Here is a 10,864-nt window from a genome sequence, read left to right as displayed (position 1 = left end):
TTGGATAAAGTATCCTAGGCTGCATTTTTTTTCATTCAGAACTTTGAATATATCTTGCCACTCACTTCTGTCCTGTAGTGTTTGTGTAGAGAAATCAGCTGAGAGCCTTATAAGGGTTCCCTTGTAACTCACTGTTTGCTTTTCTCTTGATGACTTTAGGATCATTTCTTTATCCTTGACTCTGGACATGTTAATTATGATATGTCTTGGTGTGGGTCTGTTTGGGTTCTTCCTCTTTGGGACCCTCTGAGCTTCCTGTAGTTGGATATCTGATTCCTTCTTTAAGTTTGGGAAGTTTTCAGTCATTATTTCCTCCAATACCTTTTCAACCCCCTTTGATCTTTCTTCCCCTTCTGGGACCCCAATTATGTGAAGATTATCACTCCTTATATTATCTCATAGGTCCCTTATGTTGTTTTCATTTGTTTTTATTTGTTTATCTTATAGCTGTTCTGATTGTGTGCTTTCTGTTGTCCTGTCTTCTAGATCACCTATTTATTCCTCTAAATTATCTAGTCTCCTTTGAACAGCCTTTAGATAAGTTCTCATCTCAGCCAATAAGTTTACTGATTCTACTTGTCTCTTCTTTATAGCTTCCATTTCACTTTTGACATATTTTATATCTCTAAACACTATCTCTTTTAGTTCCTTCAGTACTTTGATCACTCCTTTTTTGAAATCTTGATCTAGTAGGCTATCAATGTCTATTTCATTGATCATTCTTTCAAGGGATTTCTCGTTCTTTTAATTGGGAATAGGTTCTCTGTTTCATCTTGCTCATATCTCTCTGGCATTGTGGGTCCTGGAGTATCAGTTATCTATTATTGTCCTTAAGGAGATTGTTTATTTATGTATCTAACACCTATGGAGAAATGAAACTTAATTTAAAAAAAAAAGAGAGAATGAGAGAGAAAGATAATTTTAAAAGAAGGGAGAAAAAAGGTTTGAAAACAGTGTATAATCAATTATAGAAGAGCAATTTGAATCAGACTAGCAATCAAGTTGAGATATCTTTTTTAAAACTCTTTAAAAAGAAAGGAAAAAGATTAAAAAAAAAAACAATATTTGAAACCTGTGTATAATAAAACCAAAAGAAATGAAAATGAAATCAGGTGGCTTTAAAAAAATAATAATAATATAATTACTTTAAAATAAGAATTAAAAGGAATTAAAACTAGAAACATATACAATTGTTTAGAAAGTAGAAATTAAAAAGGTAATAGAAAAAAATTAAAAAAGATAAATTAACGAGAGAATTCTAAAGAAGGGATAAAAAGTTTTGAAAACATTGTATAATCAATAATAGAAGACCAAGTTGAAGCATAATAGCAACCAGGTTGAGACGTCTTTTAAAAACCTTTTTAAAAAAGGAGAAAGGAAGAAAAAAATATTTGAAACCTGTATATAATCAATAACAGGAGATCAAAACCAAGATAAATAAAAATGAAATGATGTGGATTTTTTTAATATAATAATAAGAAAAATATTTTAGAAGAAAAATTTAAAAGGGATTAAAACTGGAAGCATATATTATTGTTTTAAAAGTAAAAATTAAAAAGCTAATAGAAAATAGAACAAGTGAAAACAGATTAAAAGAAGGTGGGGGGATGTTCTCCTGGGGACTATGTTCTCTTAACAAGAAGTCTTTCTGTCTTCACCCTGTTTTGTGAACTCAGCTTGTTTTTTCCAGAGGCCCTCTGTTGGCGTCCTCATCTGTGCTGCTCCCAGTGCCTGTCAGCAAGCAGATCACACCCCCTCCCAACATTGGGTCAGGTGCAGCTCCCCTTCACTGTGGGCGTGCAGGTCACTCTCCATCTCTATGCCCTAGTCAGATGTTGCAGGCTGGCCAGATAGGTGGGCAGATTGCACCCTGTCCCAGCACCATGGTCAGGTGCTGCACTCTTTCCAGGAAGGGGGATGGGCACCCACCCTCTCCCAGCACAGGTTGCTCTGCAGCTCTGTGCCACTGCATGCTCCACCTCTGATCTGGACTCCGAAGGCAGGTTCAGGGAAGACCACGGAATAGCCTCACCCCTGCTCCAAGCCAAAACTCGGCTCCTTGTTTGTCTTGGTGATGCCAGTTCTCTGAGGTACCATGGCAGAAAGTTTTTATCTGCCTTGGGCTGTAGACAAATCTCCGTCTGGTCTGGCCTTTGAGGCTGCTAAGCCCTTAGGTACGGATTCAGGTTTCAACCCCGCCCTCACCTGGATATGGCAGTTGTGCCTGAGCCCCACCTCTCTTCACCCAAAAACCTTCCACAGGTTTTCAGAGATGGGGGTATGGCACCATTCCCCCCAGGGCACATCAGCCAAGTTGTTTTATGGAGGGCCTAGGTAGTTCTGCCTTGTGCACCCACTCAAACATGACACATAGCACCCTGTAGTCCCCTGAGGCTGCCTCAGTGTGACTACCTCATTTCTCCACCCAGCTCAACCTGTCCTAGCCCCCAGCTGTCAGCTTGCATCTCAGGCTGAGGGTCGCAGGGGCTCTCTGTGCCCATTTAATTTAGTTCTGTCAGTCAACTGGTGCTCCATAGAGATATGAGCCTCAGAGTCTCCTCCTCTGTCCTGCTGGCCTCTCCATTGGAGAGGGGGAGACCCAGCAAACAAGCACTAGTCCTTCTTTGATGCTTCCTCCCCACGGGACACGTCCCAGACTATTTTGCCTTCTATTCTTTCTTTTTTCCTTTTCTCCTACCAGATTTTTGGCATCTTGTTCTTTTGAAGAGGATGATGTTCTGTCAGAGTTCTGCACAGGCTCTGGTTGGCTGAGTGGGTCTGTGGATGTGAGTCTTGGTGCATTTGTGGGAGAGGGTGAGCTACGAGTGTCCTACTACTCTGCCATCATCCACAAATTCTTTATCCAATCATCTGCTAGTTGACACAGATTGCTTCCATGTCTTTGCTACTGTAAGCATTCTTGTTATGAATATTAAGGTGCATGTATCTTTTTCAATTAGATTTTCCTCTGGATATATGCCCAGGAGTGGGATTGCTGGATCATATGTTAAGTCTATTTTTAGTTTTTTTAAGGAATCACCATACTGTTTTCCATAATGGCTGTAGCAAACTACATTCCTAACAACAGATTTTTTGTTGCAAAAACTAAAAGAATTTAATGATACTAAACCTATCCTAAAAGAAATATTTAAAGGTCTACTCTAAATAGAAAAGCAGCAGGAAGCTATAGAAGTGAGAAAACCATAATTAGAAATGTTATAACTAAATAAGTTGCAAGAAAATAGACATGAAGAAGAAAAAAGAAAGAAAAAAAGAAAAAGGAAATCAAAATCATAAAAAGCAGGAGAGGGGAGCAAGAAAATATAGGGGCTTTTCCCTGATTCTTTTTTTCTTTTTTCTTGTTCTTTTTAGAATGTGTTTGAACCTACATGACAACCAGTCTAAAGCAAATAGATATATTAATGGGTATAAATACTTAAAAAACAGGGAAACTACAAATCAAAAGCATACAATAGAATCACAGAAATCAAAAAGAAATGTAGATAACACAAAAGAAAATTATTAAATCACAAAAAAAAAAGAAAAGAAAAAAGGAAGGAACAAAGAGGAAATGCCAAATCAACTGGAAAGCTAAGTTCAAAATTGCAATAAACACACATCTGTCAATCATTACTATAAATGTCAATGGAATAAATGCTCCAATAAAAAGACATAGAGTGTCAGGTTGGATAATCAAACAAGAAACTACAATATGCTGCCTAAAAGAAACTCACTTTAGAGTGAAGGGCACACGCCGATTAAAAGTGAGACAATGGGAAAAGATGTTTCATGCAAATGAAAATGACAAGAAATCAGGAGTAGCAATATTCATATCAGACAAAAGAGACCCTAAAAGAAAATCCATAAAGAAAGATAAAGAATGACACTATATAATGATCAAAGGAGCAATATAAGATGAGGATATTATACTCATTAACATATATGCATCAAATATAGGAGCCCCTAAATATATAAAAAAATACTAACAGACATAAAGGGAGAAATTGATGGGGATACACTAATAGTAGGAGATTTTAACAACCAACTAACATTACTGGACATGTCTTCCAGAGAGAAAATCTATTTAAAAAATGGAGCTACTAAATGCCACAACAGAGCATTTGGACTTGGTGGATATTTTTAAGCCATTACATCCCTTAAGAACAGAATATACAATCTTTTCAAGTGCTTACATGACTTTCCCTAAGATAGACCACATACTTGGGCACAAAAGAAGCCTCAACATATTTAAAAGGATAGAAATTATTTCAAGTATCTTCTCTGACTGCAATAGCATGAAATTAGGAATCAACCACAGAAAAACAAAGGGGGAAAAACAGCATGGCAATTAAACAACATGCTACTAACAAAAACCCAATGATTCAATGATGAAATCAAAGAAAAAATTTAAAAATACCTTGAGACAAATGACAATGAAATCCCAACCACACAAAATCTATGAAATGCAGCAAAAGCAGTGCTAAAAGGGAAGTTTATAGTGATACAGGCCTTCTGCAAAAAAAGAAAAGAAAAAAAAATCACAAATAAACAACCTAAAGTAAAACCTAAAAAAAAAAAGTAGAAAAAGAAGAACAAACAAATCCTAAAGTCAGCAGAAGGAAAGAAATAATAAAGATCAGGGAGTAAATAAATAAAATACAGATTTAAAAAACAAAAGAAAAAAAATCAATCAAACCAAGAGCAGGTTTTTTGAGAGTAAACAAAACTGACAAACTGCTGGCCAGGATCACTAAGAAAAGAGAGAGAATGCAAATATACAAAATAAGAAAGAAAAATGGAGACATTACAACAAACATCACAGAAATACAAAAATTCAAAAGAGAATACTATGAAGAACAATATGGCAATAAACTGAACAACTTAGAAGAAAACATACAGCCCACCAAAACTGAATCAAAAAGAAATAGATCATTTGAACAGATCAATCACTAGAAACAAAATAGAATCATCAATTAAAAAAAAGAAACTCCCTGAAAACAAAAGTCCAGGACCAAATAGCTTCACTGGGAAATTCTATCAAACATACAAAAAAGAGCTCATATTGACCATTTTCAAACTCTTCCAAAAGATTAAAAAGGAGGGAGTATCCCCAAACTGATTCCATTAAGCCACCATTACCCTGATACTAAAGACATACAAAGACACTAACAAAAACAAAACTATAGGACAATATTCTTTATGAACATTGATGCAAAAATGCTCAACAAAATATTAGTAAACAAAATCCAGCAACACATAAAAAAGATTATACACCATGATAAGGTTGGTTCATCTCATGGACAGAATGATGGTTCAAAATACAGAAATCAATCAACATGATACACCACATCAACAAGAGTAATGACAGAAAAACACATAATCATCAAATAAATGAAGAAAAACAATTTAATAAAAATTCAACATCCATTCATGATAAAACTCTAGCCAAAATATGTATACAGGGAACACATCTCACCATATTAAAAATTACTTATGACAAGCTACAGCTGGCATAATACTCAATGGTGAGAGGTTGAAACCCCTATAATCTGGAACAAGACAAGGATTCCACTCTCATCATTTCCAATCAATATACTATTGAAAGTCCTAGCCATAGCACTTGGAGAAGAAAAAGAAAAAAGGGATAAGAATGGGAAGAGAAGAGGTAAAATTGTCATTATATGTGGATGACATGATACTATATATAAAAAATCTTACAGTCTCCACACAAAAACTACTAGAGCTGATAAAAGAATTTGGCAAGTTAGCAGGATATAGTTGACATACAGAAATCAGTTGCATTTCTTTACACTAACAATACAGTAGCTGTAGAGCTACAGTCATCAAGACAGCATGGTATTGGTACAAAAACAGACATATAGACCAATGGAACAGAATAAATATCACAGAAATGAGCCCACAAAATTTTGGTCAACTAATCTTCAACAAAGGAAGCAAGAATATACAATGGAATAAAGACAGTCTCTTCAGCAAATGGTGTTGGGGAAACTGGACAGCAGCATGTAAAACAATGAAGCTAAAACACTCCCTTACACCAGATACAAAAATCAACTCAAAATGGATCAAAGACTTAAACATAAGACAACACACAATAAACCTCCTAGAGGAAAATATAGGCAAAACATTATCTGACATACATATCAAAAATATTCTCCTAGAACAGATTACTCAAGCAATAGAAATAAAAGCAAGAATAAACAAATGGGACCTAATGAAAATTACAAACCTGCACAGCAAAGGAAACCATAAGTAAAACAAAAAGACAACCTATGGAATGAGAAAAAAATGTTTGCAAATGAAACCGACTAAGGCTTAAGCTCCAGAATATGTAAGCAGCTCATACAACTCAATAAGAAGAAAATAAACAACCCAATCCAAAAATGGGCAGAAGGCCTAAACAAGCAATTCTCTGAGGAAGACATACAAATGATCAATAGACACATGAAAAAAATGCTCAATATCACTAATTATCAGAGAAATGCAAATCAAAACTACGATGTATCAACTCACACCAGTCAGAGTGGCCATCATTCAAAAATCCACAAATGACAAATGCTGGAGAGGCTGTGGAGAAAAGGGAACCCTCCTACGCTGCTGGTGGGAATGCAGTTTGGTACAGCCACTGTGGAAAACAGTGTGGAGATTCCTCAAAAGACTAGGAATAGACTTACCATATGAACCAAGAATCCCACTCCTGGGCTTATATCCAGAAGGAACCCTACTTCAGGAAGACACCTGCACCCCAATGTTCATAGCAGCATTATTTACAATAGCCAATACATGGAAACAGCCTAAATGCCCATCAACAGATGGCTGGATAAAGAAGAGGTGGTATATTTATACAATGGAATACTACTCATCCATAAAAACTGACAACATAACACCATTTGCAGCAACATGAATGCTCCTGGAGTAGGTCATTCTAAGGGAAGTAAGGCAGAAAGAGAAAGAAAAATATTATATGAGATTGCTCATATGTGTAATCTAAAAAACAAACAAACAAACATACAAACAAGCAAAGCATAAATACAGAATAGAAATATACTCATAGACATAGAATACAGTCTTATGGTTGCCAAGGGGGTGGGGGGTGGCAAGAGATAGACTGGGATTTCAAAATTGTAGAATAGATAAACAAGATCATGCTGTATAGCACAGGGAAATATATACAAGATATTATGGTAGCTCACAGAGAAAGGAATGAACATATATATGTTCATGTATATTTGAAAAATTGTTCTTTATGCTGGAATTTGACACAACATTGTAAAATGATTATGAATCAATAAAAATTAAAAAAAAACAATACAGTATCAGAAAAGTAAAGAAATAATCCCTTATAAATGGCATCCAAAACAATAAAATACTTAGGAATAAATCTGACCAAGGAAGTGAAAGGCTTATATACAGAGAACTACAACTCATTGTCTAAGGAAATTAAAGATGATGTAAAGAAATGGAAAGATGTACCATGTTCTTGGATTGAAAGAATTAATATTGTTAAAATGGCCATAACACCCAAAGCAATTTATAGATTTAATGTGATCCTATCAAATTATCCAGGATATTTTTCACAGAACTAGAATAATATTCTTTATATTTATATGGAATCACAAAAGACCCAGAATTGCCAAAGCAATACATAAGAAAAAGAATGAATTTGGAGGAATAACCTTCTGAGACTTCACACAATCCTACAGTGCTACAATAATCAAAACAGCATTGTATTGGTGCCTAAAGAGACATGTTGATCAATGAAACATAATAGAGAGCCGAGCAATAAACCCACACGTTGTTGGTCAATTAAATTTTGACCAAGGAGGCAAGAACATTGAATGGAGTAAAGATAGTCTCTTCAGAAAGTGGTGTTGGGAAAACTGGATAGCAACATGTAAATCAATGAATTTAGAATACTCCCTCACACCATACACAAAAATAGACTCAAACTGGCTTAAATAATTAAAAACATAAGAGAAGACACTAAAATTCTTAGAAGAAAACACAGGCAAAACATTCTCTGACATAAATCTCAGCAATGTTCTCTTAGGGCAGTCTACCCAGACAATAGAAATAAAAGCAAAAATAAACAAATGGTACCTAATTAAACTTATAAGTTTTGCACAGCAAAGGAAGCCATAAGCCTAACAAAAAGACAACCTATGAAATGGGAGAAAATATTTGTAAAAGATGAAACTGGCAGGGCTTATTTTCCAGAATATACAAGCAGTTCATACAACTTAATATTAACAAACAAGAAAAAATCCAATCCAAAAATGTGCACAAGTCCAAGCAAGCAATTCAATGAAGACATAAAAGTGGCCAATAGGCACATGAAAAAAATACTCCATATTGCTATTTATCAGAGAAATGCAAATCAAAACTACAATGAGATATCACTTCACACTAGGCAGTATGGCCATTATTAAAATGTCCTTGAATGATAAATGTGGGAAAGGGTATGGAGAAAAGGGAATCCTCCTACCCTGCCAGAAAGAAGGTAGTTTGGTGCAGCCATTATGGAAAACAGTATAGAGATTTCTTAAAAGGCTAAAAATTGACTTACCATATGATCCAACAATTTCACTCTTTGGCTTATCCAGAGGGAATCTTAATTCAAAAAAAAAATGTACCCCAATGTTCATAGCAGCACTATTTACAATAAGCAAGACATGGAAAACAACCTAAATTCCCACAACAAATTACTGGATAAAGAAGTCTGGTATATTTATACAATGTAATACTACTAAGCCATAAAAATGACAATATAATGCCATTTCAGCAACATAGGCGGACCTGGAAATCATCATCATAAGTGAAGTAAGCCAGAAAGAGAAACAAAAATGCCATATGATATCACTCATATTTAGAATCTAAAAAAGAAAAATTAACTTAATTGAAAAACAGAAACAGACTCAAACATAGAAGACAAACTTATAGTTATAGGGTGGGGGTGGAAGGGATAAATTGGGAGTTCAAGATTTGCAGATACTAACTGATACATATAGAATAAAAAACAGGTTCATACAGCATAGCACAGGGAACTACATTCAATATCTTGTATATCTTACGGTGAAAAAGAATATGAAAACCAATATATGTATGTTCATATATGACTGTAGCATTGTGCTATATGAAAGAAATTGATACAACATTGTAAACTGACTATACTTCAATAAAATACATATACAAAAAAAACCATCTTAAAAAAATATAATAAGACTCATGGTCTGTTGGTGGTCAGAATCATTGTCGTCTTGATCATAGCTGGTTCCATGTGGGGTGTGTGTCTGTGTGTGTGTGTGTTTGTTTGTATACATAGCTTCCTTCCTTATCTCTGGGTCCTTAAACTTAAGGCTAAATGTTGGGGAGGGGTGTCAGGTTTTGAGTAAGGTCACTTCTGCTAATGGTGGGGATTGGATGGTTGAGAACAAAGATATTTCTCTTGTGGGGGTAGATTGGTTTTGAGTGAAGATATGAAGCAACCCTGGCAACAGCAGCAATTTTTTAAAAATTATTGGATATACAGATCAGCCAAGATGACAGTAGAAGGACACTCATAGCTCACCCTACTCTACAAATACACCAAGACTGACATCCACAGACCCATCCAGCCAATCAGAGAACCTGCTGAACTTTGACAGAACATTGCCTTCTTCAAAAGACAAAATACACCATGAGCCTAGTAGGAGAAAAGGAAAAATGAAAGAAGTAAAAGCAAAATAGTACATGACCAGTCCCATGGGTAGGAAGCAGCTAAGGAGGACTAGTGTTCATTCACTGGATCTCACCCTCTCCAACAGAGAGGTCAGGGAATGAAGGGAGAACCTCCAAGTCTTGGATATGTACAGAAAAGTCCTTGACCTACATAACTAGGATAAATGGGCACAGAGGGTCTCCATGACCCCCAGCTCAAGAGGCAAAGCAGTAGGTGAAGGAATGGGACAGGCTGCCCAAGCCAGGTACAGGACTAGGGCAGGCTGTAAAGAGCAACCCCAGGGGACTGCAGTGTGCTGTGTGCCATAGCTGGGAGGGTATACAGATCAGAATAACCTGGACCCTCCATAAAATATGAAGAAAAAAAGCCACATGGCTGGTGTAACCTGGGGGGAAGGGTACCATAGACTTTGTCTCTGAAAACCCACTGAACCAGTACTGGCATGTTCTCAGGAGAAGAGAGATGGATTTCAACCACAGCCCCATATCCTCTCTGGTGCTTAGCACCCAGATGGGGGTGGGGTCAAAACCTGAATCCATACCTAGGGGCTTAGCAACCTCATAGTTGGGACTGAGACTTGTTTACAGCCCAAGACAGATAGGATCCTTCTGCCTTGGTGCCTCTGTGAACTCCCACCTCTAAGACAAATGAACAAGTAGGAGAATTCTGGCACAGGGCAGAGGTGAGTGCTGTTCCACAGTTTTCCCTGAGCCACCAAAGAAGCACAGACCCAAGGAGGAGCTGGGAGCTGTGCAGAGCAGGGGAGTGATCATGGCACTGGGAGAGGGCATCACCTGCCCGCCTAACATGAAGGAGTGCAGCACCTGACTGCAGTGTTGAGAGGGAGTGTGAACTGCCTACAGACCAGCACTGGAAGCAACAGAGACTAGGGGCGAGAATAGAGGGCTTCTGGAAACAGCGAGCCAAGTCCATGCAGCAGGGTGAGGGCAGGAGTGGTGACAACCACAAAACAAAAAGGAGGCCCAATTCAATAACATGGGCAGGCTCTGAGTATCAGGTCAATGGCCACCCTCCTAAACAAAGCAAAGTAAGACTTGGCAACCACTCATACTTAAGAAGGACCTCTTGACAAAATCGTTAAGATCACACAGTCTCCACAGGAATATA

The sequence above is a fragment of the Camelus ferus genome, chromosome 16, assembly GCF_009834535.1.
Source record: "Camelus ferus isolate YT-003-E chromosome 16, BCGSAC_Cfer_1.0, whole genome shotgun sequence".
Taxonomy (NCBI): Eukaryota; Metazoa; Chordata; class Mammalia; order Artiodactyla; family Camelidae; genus Camelus; species Camelus ferus.
Note: the sequence above shows the minus strand (reverse complement) of the source record.